The 13,903-nt window shown below is 43.4% G+C and overlaps 1 pseudogene; it reads left to right on the forward strand.

The window, feature by feature from the left end:
- The first annotated feature begins 12,948 nt into the window (after positions 1–12,948).
- LOC139176089 (thioredoxin-like protein 4A pseudogene) lies at positions 12,949–13,546 on the forward strand (annotated as a pseudogene).
- Positions 13,547–13,903: the final 357 nt, after the last annotated feature.

Here is a 13,903-nt window from a genome sequence, read left to right on the forward strand (position 1 = left end):
TGCTGGACTGGTGGAGAACAAAGTCCAGGGCTGCCCAAATGAAGGGACAACAAGAAACCATCCTTTGTCTGGGCTGATGCCTTAGAAGGAAAAATAAATGAGAAGGAAACCATCCCTTGAACAAGAGGAGGCCAGCTCCCATCATTTGGGGAGTTTAGAAAATCTCAAACTCATTGAGTATTTTTAAATACGATCCCAGATGCTGATGCCACAAATGCCTGACAAGGAAGCTTGAGCTTTTTGGTGAGGAACTGGAGGTTATCATGAGTATCCTTGCAGATTTGTAAGAGTAAAATAAATTCCATAACCGAAAAAATGCAAAAACTGAAATAAAACCTCAGAACAGGTTAAAATCAATAGAAGACATACCAGTAAAGTTCAAACAGATCAAAATGAAGCAAGGGGAAACAGAAAACTAAAAAATACAAAAGAGAGGATAAGAGCACACAGAGGCTAGAGCAGGGCATCTGTGGTCTGGGTGACCAGAATCTCAAAACGAGAGGAGAAATGGGAATTTGCTGTATGACTCAGGGAACTCAAACAGGAGCTCTGTGACAACCCAGAAAGGGTGGGGCGGGGTTGGGGGAGGGGTGGCGGGCAGCGGATAGAAAGAGAAATGGGAAGGAGGTTCAGGAGGGAGGGGACACAGGTGTAATTATGGCTGACTCTTATTGATGTTTAACAGAAAACAACAAACTTCTGTAAAGCAATTATCCTTCAATTAAGAAATAAAGTGGCAAAAAAAAGAGAGAATGAGACAGCAAACAGATCTGAAGAGATAACAGCTAACAGTTTTAGAAAACAGATGAAAGATATAATTCTGAATATACAAGGAGGGAGGGCATTATCCCCATTGCTACCAATGACCCCTCTCTCAAAGTGGCCACTCTGGAATCTCCAGAAACTGTGACTATGTGACATTACACAGCGCTGAGGAATCAAAATAGCCTTCAACTGATTTTGAGATAAGGAGATTACCCTGGGTTATCTGTATGACCCAGTGTCATCACAAGGATCCTCATAAGGATAGCAGGAGTGTCGATGTCTGAGTGATGCAATGTGAGAAAGACTTGAAGGGCCATTGCTGGCTACAGATAAGGAACGTGGCACAACCTCTAGAAATCAACAAAAGCAAGAAAATGGATCATCCCTTGTGTGTGCACGCTAAATTGCTTCAGTTCAGTTCAGTTCAGTCGCTCAGTCGTGTCCGACTCTTTGCGACCCCATGAATCTCAACACGCCAGGCCTTTTTGTCCATCACCATCTCCCGGAGTTCACTCAAACTCACGTCTATTGAGTCAGTAATGCCATCCAGCCATCTCATCCTCTGTCATCCCCTTTTCCTCCTGCCCCCAATCCCTCCCAGCATCAGAGTCTTTTCCAATGAGTCAACTCTTCGCATGAGGTGGCCAAAGTACTGGAGTTTCAGCTTTAGCATCATTCCTTCCAAAGAACACCCAGGGCTGATCTCCTTTAGAGTGGACTGGTTGGATCTCCTTGCAGTCCAAGGGACTCTCAGGAGTCTTCTCCAACACCACAGTTCAAAAGCATCAATTCTTCGGTGCTCAGCTTTCTTCACAGTCCAACTCTCGCATCCATACATGACCACTGGAAAAACCATAGCCTTGACTAGATGGACCTTTGTTGGCAAAGTAATGTCTCTGCTTTTCAATATGCTGTCTAGGTTGGTCATAACTTTTCTTCCACTGAGTAAGCGTCTTTTAATTTCAGTTGTGTCCAATTCTTTGCAACTCTATGGACTGTAGCCCACCAGGCTCCTCTGTCCATGGGGATTCTCCAGGCAAGAATACTGGAGTGGACTTCCATTTCCTTCTCCAGGGGATCTTCTCAATCCAGGGATCCAACATGCATCCTTCATGTCTCCTGCATTGGCAGGTGGGTTCTTTACCACTAGCGTCACCTGGGAAGCCCCAAATAACAGAGGAGGGCACCCCTCCAAAAAGGAAGGCAGCTTTGCAGATACCTTGATTTTAACCCAGTGAGACTCATTTCAGACTCCTGACCTCCAGAAATGTAGGAGAATACATTTGAATTGTTTTAAGCCACTAAGTTTGGGGTCATTTGTTACAGCAGCAACAAAAAGCTAATACAACTGAATCACTGCTGTACACCTGAAACTTACATGATACAGTAAATCAATTCTACTTAAATTTTTTAAATAAATAAAAATAAAAAAATAAGAAGCTAATACAAATACTTATAGATAAAATTATACTATAGTGGTTTTAAAACATGGCCAAGATTTCTTTGACTCTCTTCTCGTGCAGAAACAAGGATCTAGGTCCCCTCTCCTTGAATCTGATCAGGCTTGTGACTGCTTTAACCAGTTGATTATGGTAGAAGAGATACAATAGGACTTCTGTGACTAAGTCATAAAAAGCCAGGCAGCTTCTACCTTATTCACCTGGAACACTCATCTTTGACCCCTAAGACTGCCATCTAGAAGGGCCATATGTACACAGTTCCAGTGAAATTCCCAGCCCAGGCACCACATGTGACCGAGGAAGCCGTCTTAGAAGTGGATCTTCCAGCCCAGATGGTGAGGGCTATTTCTGACCTGGACCGCTGGTGGCATCATCACTGATATCACATCTGTGTGGTCAGATCAGTTGTGAAAGAACATCAGCACCTTCTGCTCTGTGGGGAGCAGCAGTTAGCACACACTTCACAGATCTATCTGACCTTGAAGGAGGCCTGCTGCAATACCAGCTCCTGGCCACCCTCTAACTAGGAAATCATTTCTTCAGAGGAACCTCAAAGAACAAGCAATTTCACCAGAAGTGTTTCCAACCAATGGGGAAACGGAGATATTCATGCAGATACTCTGAACACCCCTCTGTTAACCAAAGGGTGTTGACAGCCCTGGGTTGTGCAACTGACACCATGACACCAACACAGTGATTAAAATATTCCCCTCCAGTCACCCCCAGTTTCTGTCTTTCAATGCCATGAGGTTTTCTCTCTATAAAGAAAAATGGCAATGGCTTGAACCCAAGAAGGAAGTCACTCTTTCCAGAGGGTCCAGGCTATCATATTCTACCAAGTGGTTCAGAAAGGAAGAGCAAGGGAGGTTAATTTTACTTTACAGATGAAATAACTGAGGCCAAATTCACTGAAAGTTGGCAAGAGACATACTCCAAGCCTATTTATTTCTCACTGGGCCAGGTAAGTTCAGATTCATGTTAGTTATCCCCGAAAGTCCTGTTGTCTTGGTGGCATAAGAGATAGCCCAGGTTTGATCCCTGTTATTTTTAGTGACTTCATGGGCTAAATGAAATTCCCTCCCTGCAGAGATGGTAGGCCAGATAAGGCATTTTCCTGTACTGGTTCATTTAGTCCTCAAAATATTACTAATGGTGCAAATTTTATTGCACCCCCCGTTGATAGAGGAGGAAATGAAAGTTCGGAGAGTTTAGGTTAACTTCCTTATAGCTGTGCTGCCAGCAATGCTGTGTAGTTAGCAATGTTGAATAAACCTGGGTCCATCCATGTCCCATGCTCTTAACCATCAGATCCATCTCTCAAGGTGTGGTTCCACCTGAAACGTTTTAACCTAACATTCCCTGTTTCATGATTCCCTGTTTCAGTTGGTACTCTGCTTGCAGTTGGCCAAGAGATCATTCTCTTGGGTGGTCAAAGGTAAGATGATTCAAGTCCCTCTCCCCACTATGGCAGCTTGGCTTTACGCTTGCTTATCAAACAAAAGTCAGAGTATAGGCAAACTTTCTGTTTGCCATCCCTCTCTTTCCCCTTACCCCTACTCAGGTACGTTCAGGGCACATCAGCAAATATACTGTCTATGTTGAATCTACCTAGGTTTTGAGACGACTTCCTCTATCGTTCATGGCACCTCTGATCTCTACAAATATTTCCCTTGGTCTTCCCTCATCTGCATTTATGGGAGTGGTACAGCAATAACATTCCCTGCCCGGGGCAATGATTCTCTCCCTCTCTCTTCAATCTCCGGCTCCAATAGTCTGGAAGGATGAAGAGAGATACAGGATAGTCCTGCCATCTCCAGGGGATATTGTCTCTGGAAGGGATATATGGAATTGTCTTTGGGGGGTGAGACAACAGTTTTATGCAGGATAAATTCCCAACCAACATCTTATTAAATTACATAGAAAATTTCAGGAAGATGGAGGGCAGTGACACTGCCTGATCCTGGAAAATAAAGGAGAAGAATTACTCATAAGGTTACAGTAGAACTCTGCAACTTAGGAAATCACAAGTATGGCCCCAATTTTAGGAAAGATATACCCTACTTGTGTAATGGTTAATATTCTTCACATATCAAAATTTTAGAAAAATAACAAACATATTACATACCTAAGTGTATATAGAACACAAAATTTTGCTTTTAAAAGAAATTAAATTTTTTCCTTTTCCTTTTCTCAGTATTTTTCCTTACTACTACTAGTCCATCTAGAGGAGGTTTGATGGCACTGGATATAGCAGGTAGCCAGGGAGCTTGGGGTGCAAATGAAGAGTGACCTCCATGCCACATTCTCCCATCTCCAGACAAGGTCACAGCTCCATCCACATCAGAACATTTACATTTACTTCCTCAGACATCTCACTATTTTTTCTCTTATGTCCAGAGACTTGTACACAAATGTTTGTACAAGTTTTATTCAAATACCCCCAAGTTTCATTCCAAATAGAACTCAAATATCTTTCAAGTGGTGGATGGATAAACAAACTGTGGTACCGTTATTCTGCTATAACATGAAACATACATTCTTAAAAATCACTGAAATATGAGAAAGTGTGCAATAAAAACCATAGGGCTTCAGGGAAATGGGATTGGGACACAACACTCAAACACTTGCTCAAAGATACACTGGAAAAACTAGGAATCTAATAAAATAATAGCACAACTTTATGTATGTGAAATAGTTAACATAAATACTACAGTAAGTATGACACGTGGAAAAAAGCCCAAAGTTTGCTTGTGGAAGTGAGAGTCAGGGGGTTGCAGCTTGTAAGTTATTGTGAAGCAGTAGAAGGAGGGTTGTCTAAAATCAGAAACTTGTAATTCGAGCTGTGGATGGGTATGGCTCATAACATACGCAATGAACTGAGGTAGATGGTAGGCATTTGAGTGTGTGTGTGCGCGAGCACATACAAGCTGTAGTGATATACACCTATGAGGCCTGTTCACCTAGTGTTTTTCATGGATAAAATCACATGTAAGCAAATGGAATAACTTGTTTTAAGCTCAAATTGTTTCCTAATATGTCAATCATATTAGAATAAATTCACATTTTCTAAAGAAGTATTATAGCAGACCTGACTATACATTCACACAGTGGTATATTACTCAGCAACAAAAAGGAGTCAACTACTGATACATTGGAGAAGGCAATGGCACCGCACTCCAGTACTCTTGCCTGGAAAATCCCATGGACGGAGGAGCCTGGAAACCTGCGGTCCATGGGGTTGCTGAGGGTCTGGACACGACTGAGGGACTTCACTTTCACTTTTCACTTTCATGCATTGGAGAAGGAAATGGCAACCCACTCCAGTGTTCTTGCCTGGAGAATCCCAGGGGCGGGGTCGCACAGAGTTGGATTCGACTGAAGTGACTTAACAGCAGCAACTGATACGTGCAAAACTATGGATACACGTCAGGAGCACAACATTAAGAATCCAGACTGAAAAGGCTACATATTGAATTATTCCACTAAGATGAAACTATAAGGACAGAAATCTGATCAGTGAACAGTATGAATTAAGAGATGGGAATTTCATCAGAGACACTGAAAACCTTTAAAAAAGGATCAAAGAGGAATGTTAAAAATGAAAAATAAGATCTTATAAGTGAAGGGTACATTAGCTAGGCTAACAGCAGACTAGACAGAGCAAAGAACCAGTAGACTTGAAGATAGATCAATAGAAAATATCTAATTAAGATACAAAAAGTGAAAAAAATGTTGAAAATAAGAAGAGTGCATTCAAGATATGTATAAAAATATCAAATAAAGAAATAAATATGTATGTTTGTTGGAGTATCAGAAGGGGTGAGAGAATTAGGAAGCAAAAAAAGTCGAAGACATTAAACTACAGATCCACAAAGCTCAGGAGTCCCAAGCAAGATAAATACAAAAAAGACAACAGCTAAGCACAATAAAATCAACTTCAGAAAATCCAAATACAATATACATATTCATGTGTACATGGGACATTCACCAAGATACACTGGGCCAAGAAACAAGTCTAAATAAATATCCAAGAATTAAAATAACACAGAGTATATTCTCTGATCATAGTATAATCTATTAAATCTGATTGATCTAATTAGAAATCAATAACAATAAAATATATAATAAACACTCAACTATTTGGGAATAAAGAATGCAATTCTAAATTACTCATGGGGCAAAGATAAAAATCACAAAATAAACAAGAAAATATTTTGAACTGAATGATGATGAAAATACATGATATAAAAACCTGTCATTTTGAAGCTAAAGCAGACCTACAAAAGAATTTAGAGCTTTTAATATTTCTATTCAAAAACCAGAAAGATATAAAAAAATTAAATAGATCTTTCACCTTAAGAAGCTAGGAAGAACTGAGCAAGTTAAGCCCAAAGAAAGTTCATGGAAGAAAAGAATAAGATTTGCAAGCAATGAAACAGAAATCAGAAAAGAGAAAAATCCGTGAAGTCAAAAATTGGTCATTTGGAAAGATTAATGAAATTGATAAATCTTGTTGTTTCTCATACTTTTCTCACTGGGTCCCTCAATAAATTTCCCATTAGAGACCAGCAGCTTATCCTTCTATCCTGATGCTATGTCAGAGCCAGTCCTCCTGACTCTCCATAGGAGAGACATCCTGAAGGACATGGAGTGGGCACAGTCCACAAAGCATAGACAGGTGGGCGAGAAAACATCCTGGAAAGGACCAGCCTCCCGGGGCCCTGCTAGGTGTGCAGGACACAGGAGAGATTCCTGAGGAGTTTCTGCCTAGGCCCAGGGCCTACAAGGGGTCAAGAAAGAGCTACCTTTTTGCAAAAGACAGAAGTCAGCCCCCATGAGCAATGAAACAAATGTCTAGGGGATCTTAGGGCTTGAGGAAATATTTCTCACTCTGAAATTAGACTGAATCTGAGCTCCCCAGCACAGAGAAAAACACGGAGTAGAAAGAGAAAAAATCCCACAGATATTCTGCTCCTGAACCGTTTCTCTTTTATGCATTTTTCCCTTTTACCACTGTTTCCTTCATATAAGAGACTGTAAAGTCTGTGCCAACCCCAGCAAGGTGTGAATCCAGGATTACATCAGCAATTGGAATTAGACCCCTGAGGGCTCTACAATCAGCAGGGAAAGAGCTAGAGACGTGAACAGATTGGCTACAGGGACCTGAGCCAGGTGAGGTCCCTGCAATCTCACTAACCACTTCCAGACAAACTCTAGGGCTCACTTTCCCTTTATGTTAAATTTATGTATGCTATGTTCTGGTTGTAATTCCTTTCCAGCTTCAAATTGTATTATTTACAAAATATGCTGAGAGATCATGGCCTGCTCTCACATCCCCTCACTTTGTCCCCTTCAGTCACACAGGGATTTCAGTGCCTGAAATCAGCTGGGTCCAGGGCAGACATTGTAAGAAATTTATCAAACCAGCAATATTTATTGACTATGTGTACCCAGTTGTGGATTCTGGATTTGGAAAGAATAAAGTTGGCCTTCCTTCCATCCTCCTGTGTGTCTCCCTCTGAATTTAATTATTAAATTTGAGGAGTATTAATATTAGAGAGGATGTAGAACTACTGACACCCACATGCTGCCGCTGGCACTGTGACTAGGTCCTGTGGTTTCGGAAAATTCTGTTGTCATCCTGTATAGTAAAAGTGTTACCAAAAGAGTATCTGGGGTCCAGCTGCTCACTGCTCAAAAGCCAATAAACAGGCCAGGTGGGTGGGAAGGAAAGCTTCCTTTATTTCAGATCCTGGCAACTGTGTGGAGGGAGATGGGGCTAGGCAGACATCTGTTCAAAGGCTGACTCCCCATCACTGGCAACCCGTGGGGTAAGAGCTCTTATATTCAGAAGGAGGGGGCTATATGTAGAAACAGCACAATCAGCTCTGACAATCGTCTTCAAATTGGTCATCGGTGGTGCGACCAATGTCATCTTGGTTGTTTTAGGTACAGTTAATCTTCAGTTCCAGGGTCGGTTTGTTTCCACTTCTTTGAGGTCAGTTCTCAGAATTGTGGCAGCTTATGTGGTGGGGGTACAGTCTGGTCATCATATAATTGAAGTCTTCCACATGGGGTTTCATAAGGTAGCTCACAGGATATGGTTCAAAATACTAGCTACAGTCCTTGAGAAGGAACTAAAGGTCCTTAACTGTGCTTGCTGCTGCTGCTGCTGCTAAGTTGCTTCAGTCGTGTCCAACTCTGTGCGACCCCATAGACAGCAGCCCACCAGGCTCCGCTGTCCCTGGGATTCTCCAGACAAGAACACTGGAGTGGGTTGCCATTTCCTTCTCCAATGTAGGAAAGTGAAAAGTGAAAGTGAAGTCGCTCAGTCGTGTCCGACTCTTCGAGACCCCATGGACTGCAGCCCACCAGGCTCCTCCGTCCATGGGATTTTCCAGGCAAGAGTACTGGAGTGGGGTGCCATTGCCTTCTCCGTAACTGTGCTTAGTGACTACATTATTATTATTTGGTCTCCTTTGACAGTTTCCCTCTGTTTTTGCATTTCTCATTTCTCTAATTAAACTCATTCTTTGACTAAAGTTTTCCACAAACAAAAGGCAGGCAAAGAACATGGGTGGGGGGCAATGATCATAGGGTCCTGCTCCATTTCAGAAGCTTATCCAAGGACCTAGCATGCTGCTGCTGCTGCTAAGTCACTTCAGTCGTGTCCAATTCTGTTCGATCCCATAGACAGCAGCCCACCAGGCTCTGCTGTCCCTGGGATTCTCCAGGCAAGAACATTGGAGTGGGTTGCCATTTCCTACGTGCTCCTAAATACATCCCCCAAATACCCTTGCACATGTACACTGGGGAATATGCACAAGAATACTCACAGCAGCCCTGTTGGCATTAGCAGAAATAAATTAATAAAATCAATTACTAGCAAAAATTTAAATGGGAAAATGAAAAATACATTATGATATATTCACATACTGAAATACCACCAGAAGTGAAAGAAAATGTACTACAGCTAGATACAGTAATATGGGTGAATTTTCAGAAGTATAATGTTGAGAAAAAATGCTATGAGGGAATACATATAATGATTCTACTCATATAAAGTTCAAAAATACACAAAACTAAAAATAGATGGTTTAAGATTCAAGTGTGCTTGGTGAAACTGCAATAGGAAAGAAACTTTGTATTCTCACACAATCACTAAAGGGATATTGCTTGTAAGCTTAAATTATGCAGTGACCCATCTTTGGGATCCCTGGCTCCCATGTCATGATCATCAAGCTAAAATACCTTTGTTTAGCTCATGGGAAACTTCCAGACTGTGCCCCACTTGTGAATGGCTGCCGGACAGGAGAAATTAACACATCTCCTCCGGAGTCTGACCAGAAACAGTACCTTACTCCCTCCCCTTTTAGTGTAAAAAAAGGCTGAATTCTAACTCAGGAAAGATGGTTCACTAGTCCACAGTCTTCTCCTTCTGTGGGTTTTCTGCAGAGAGTCACTATCCCTTGCCCTAGCAACTTGTCCCTTGATTAATTGGCCCATTTGGGGTGAGCAGTACAAGCTTGGACTCGGTAATAAAATCACAGGAAAAATGAGAGTATAGCATAGATTATGTTTGGAAGAGAGATTGTTTGGAGGAAAGGGGAAAGGGACAGAACTGCAGAGGGCTACATGGGGTAGTGAGTGCAGGGATGTTTGTTATGCTGTTTTTCTTCATTCTCAATCTTTGTTTTGTGCGTGTGTGTGTGTGTGTGTGTGTGTGTGACTCAGTTGTGTCCTACTATTTGAGATCCCATGGACTATAGCCTGCCAGACTCCTCTGTCCATGGAATTCTCCAAGCAAAAATACTGGAGTGGGTGGCCATTCCCTTCTCCAGGGGAATCTTCCCAACCCAGGGATCAAACCCACATCTCCTGCATTGCAGGCAGATATCTGGAGCCACCAGGGAAGCCCTATTTAATGCCTGCTGCTCCTGCTAAGTCGCTTCAGTCGTGTCCGACTCTGTTCGACCCCATAGACAGCAGCCCACCAGACTCCCCTGTCCCTGGGATTCTCCAGGCAAGAACACTGGAGTGGGTTGCCATTTCCTTCTCCAATGCATGAGAGTGAAAAGGAAAAGTGAAGTCGCTTAGTCGTGTCCGACTCTGTGGGACCCCATGGACTGCAGCCCACCAGGCTCCTCCGTCCATGGGATTTTCCAGGCAAGAGTGCTGGAGTGGGGTGCCATTGCCTTCTCTGATTTAATGCCTACTCATTGCTAAATAAAAGCAATTATAAAGCCATAACAATCAGGTTATAGAAAAGAACATTTAGAATGACCCCATTTTTTGTTTAAAGGTATATGTATTTAATATGTATAATGATTATATATATAAAAACGACTAGAAAATTGCACATCAAAATATGAATAGTATTAAACAATGAGTTTTTTCTTATAGTTTGATTTTCTTAAAAAGTCTGTAAGAATTATGCACCATTTTTATTGAAAAATTACTTTCAGCCACATATAGAATTTTATAATGAAATGATATTGCTCACAATATGTCAAAGCCTGGGCTATGAAATTGATATTTTTGTGTATGATCCCAGCTCAGAGAAAGCATTCAGAGACAAAAGAAAAAGATACACCTAAAAGTGATACTGTGTGACCACACAGAATTTCTGTTTAATTCATTTTGCTTAAGTATTTTCTAAGCTCCTTCACAGTACCACTTTTTCAGTAATAAATCATGATGAAAGCTTTTTGTTTGTCTCATTTTAAGAAGGATGAGCCAGGGAATTCCCTGGTGGTCCAGTGGTTAGGACTCTGCTCTCTCACTGTGGAGGCCCCGGGTTCAGTAGCTGGTTGGGGAACTAAGCTCCCACAAGCTGTGCAGTATGGCCCCAAAAAAGAAGAAGAATGTGCCAAAAGCCTACTGCTTACGTAAGCTTTCAGAGGACTCTCTGCATCTTGCTCATGGCTTAATCTCTGGCACCTGGAAGCGCTCTACTCACAGGATGCATTCATTAATTATTTACAGAAAAAATGAAAGAGTAAATGAGTGAATTGATGAATAAACAGGTGGAAGGGATAAAGCACAACAGTTGGTCTCCAATATTTATTTGTCCCTTCTCTGTCCATTTCCTTCTCTGTCCATTACAGTCGAAAAGGGTATAAATTCCATGGATGAGAAGAAATTGAAGCCCAAGATGGGTAGGAGAGGGTATGGTGTTTCATTCCTTGGCTTGGATGAAGTCCTTTCTAGCAGCCCAGACACCTTACAGACTGACCATCTTTGTGGATTCTTAGGAGGCAGGGAGGTTGTAGAATAAGATGAACAAACAGCAACCGAGTTTCAAAAAAAAGAAGAAGTGGAAAGAAGAGGGATTCCATGAACTTGAGAGGGGTCATCCACCTCTGTTAAGGGCAAGATTCTATGCTTTTGCAATTCTTGGTAAGACATCCTTTGTTGGCACTTTGAAAAGGAAGTGTTCACTGCAAGTCAGCATGGGTGAAGCTGGGGCAATGAGGCTGGGCCAACTTCACTTCCTTCTCTGGCAGCAATGAACTGCTGAGGAGCCGTGGGCTGGAAAAAGCTGCGAGCAAAGGCTCTGCTCTCCAGCATTTAATAAATTTTCTCCAGCTAGGAAAACAGTAAAACTCAGGAAACTAATGTACTGTCTACTGTGGGCTGGTACATTATCCCATGTGCCAGTGCAAAAAACAAAAACTTTAACCCCCCAAAAGTTACCCAGCCTTAATCCTCCCCAGGCCTCCTGCCTCACTCCAGCCCTTCTTTTCTGAGTAGAGAAGTAGGGTCAGTTATGCAAGAATAAAGCTTCAGGAGGAGGGTACACGCTGTTTACAAAAGTATGGAAAGCTGATACCTGAGTGTTACCAGGAACTTAGATTCAAGCATCCAGAAGTTGGCACAGGGATGCAAGCGATGATGTGAATGAATCAGCTTCTCCCCTCCTCCTGCCCACGTGTGTCCCCCACCTCCCCCACATCTGACTCTCTGCTCACCAAGGGACAAAGACCAGTGTCAGCCACCTGCCCCTTCCTGGTGCACACCCAGGAGCCCACAGTCAGCAGGGAGGACAAAGGCAGCCATCAGAGGCATCCACTACATGTCTCTCCATCTCTCTGAACTTAAAAAGAACTGGGAGAGGCCCTGCTCCCCACTGGGCTCTGGTTTTCTGGGAGAAATTAGGCAGCTCAGATCCTTTCCATCCACCTACAGGGGGGAGACTGAAGTCTCAGGGGGAGGCATTCACAGTCTTCTCTTCCTGTTTTCCCTTAAAGCAGCTGACAAGAGCTCTTGTTACATCCACCCACCTGTTCTCCAGGATGCAGCTACCTTCAGGGCCCACATGGATGAAAGGGAAAGTAAACTGTAGAGTGACCAGACAGAAAGGACCTGGACAATGGCCCTCACCTCCCTTCTCTTCAGTCACCTGCTCATCTATGTATTCCTCGAATGCTCCAATCTCATTCCTCCTCTAGGTCTTGGCCTTGCTGTTCCCACTCCTAGGACACACCTCCTCCAGTCTCCCCCAAGCAAGTCTGGCTCATCCTCAACAGGCCAGCCCCAGTAGAAGTGACACTCCCTCTGAAGAGGCTCCCCTGGCTGGCTTGGTAAGCAACCTCCACTCGACCCTCAGGTCTATCAGAACACCTTGGTTTTTCCTCTTTCTAACTTCTAATTCCATCTCCTACTCCCTGTTTGTCTGATTCTCCACTATAATTTGAGCATCTAAAAAGCAGAAGCCGACGGTGGGAAGGGGTCGGCGAGTGATGCGCGGACCTGTCGGCTCAAGATGTCGTACATGCTCCCGCACCTGCACAATGGCTGGCAGGTGGATCAGGCCATCCTTTCGGAAGAAGACCGCGTGGTCGTCATTCGGTTTGGGCACGACTGGGACCCTACTTGCATGAAGATGGATGAGGTTCTGTACAGCATTGCTGAAAAGGAACAAGCACATCATGATCGACCTGGGCACCGGCAACAACAACAAGATCAACTGGGCCATGGAGGACAAGCAGGAGATGATCGACATCATCGAGACGGTGTACTGGGGGGCCCGCAAGGGCCGTGGGCTGGTCGTGTCTCCGAAGGACTACTCCACCAAGTACAGATACTGAGCGCGGCCCACCCGGTGCACGTGGTGCCCTGGGGTTGTTCTCATGTTGAAGTATTTTCAACTATTTAAAGCCTTTGAGAAAGCGTTTGGCAAAGTACATGGAGCTTAAGGAGCTGGAGGGTTTTGCAGTGTGGGTGGCATTGCCTCGCCTTTCAGTCTGCCTGGTCACTGTATTTTTGTATCAGCAAATATCTGTAAATATCTAACTGAAATAAATACACAGTGATGGGGATGGTCAAAATTGTTTATTTACTAAGAAACTTAGTGTACAGATTAATGATTTTGGTAGTCAAGAATGGACTCTCTACCATTGAGTGAGGCTCAGTGTGTCTCATGGTTCCGGAGGCTGGAGTCAGATCCAGCTGTCAGGCTGGTCCTCCGGGGCCTGACAGGGAGTCTGTTCCCACCCCTCTCCTGGCTCTGGTGGTTTCTGGCGTCCCTTGGCTGGTGATGCTTCACCACAGTCCCAGCCTTCATCCTACACATTGTTCTCCCTGTGCGTGTGTCTGTTCAGATGTTCCACTGGGCGAGGGCTGCCCTGCTCCAGCACGACCATCTCTACTCATGACGTCTGCAACAGCCCCATCTC

The sequence above is a fragment of the Bos indicus genome, chromosome 19, assembly GCF_029378745.1.
Source record: "Bos indicus isolate NIAB-ARS_2022 breed Sahiwal x Tharparkar chromosome 19, NIAB-ARS_B.indTharparkar_mat_pri_1.0, whole genome shotgun sequence".
Lineage (NCBI taxonomy): Eukaryota > Metazoa > Chordata > Mammalia > Artiodactyla > Bovidae > Bos > Bos indicus.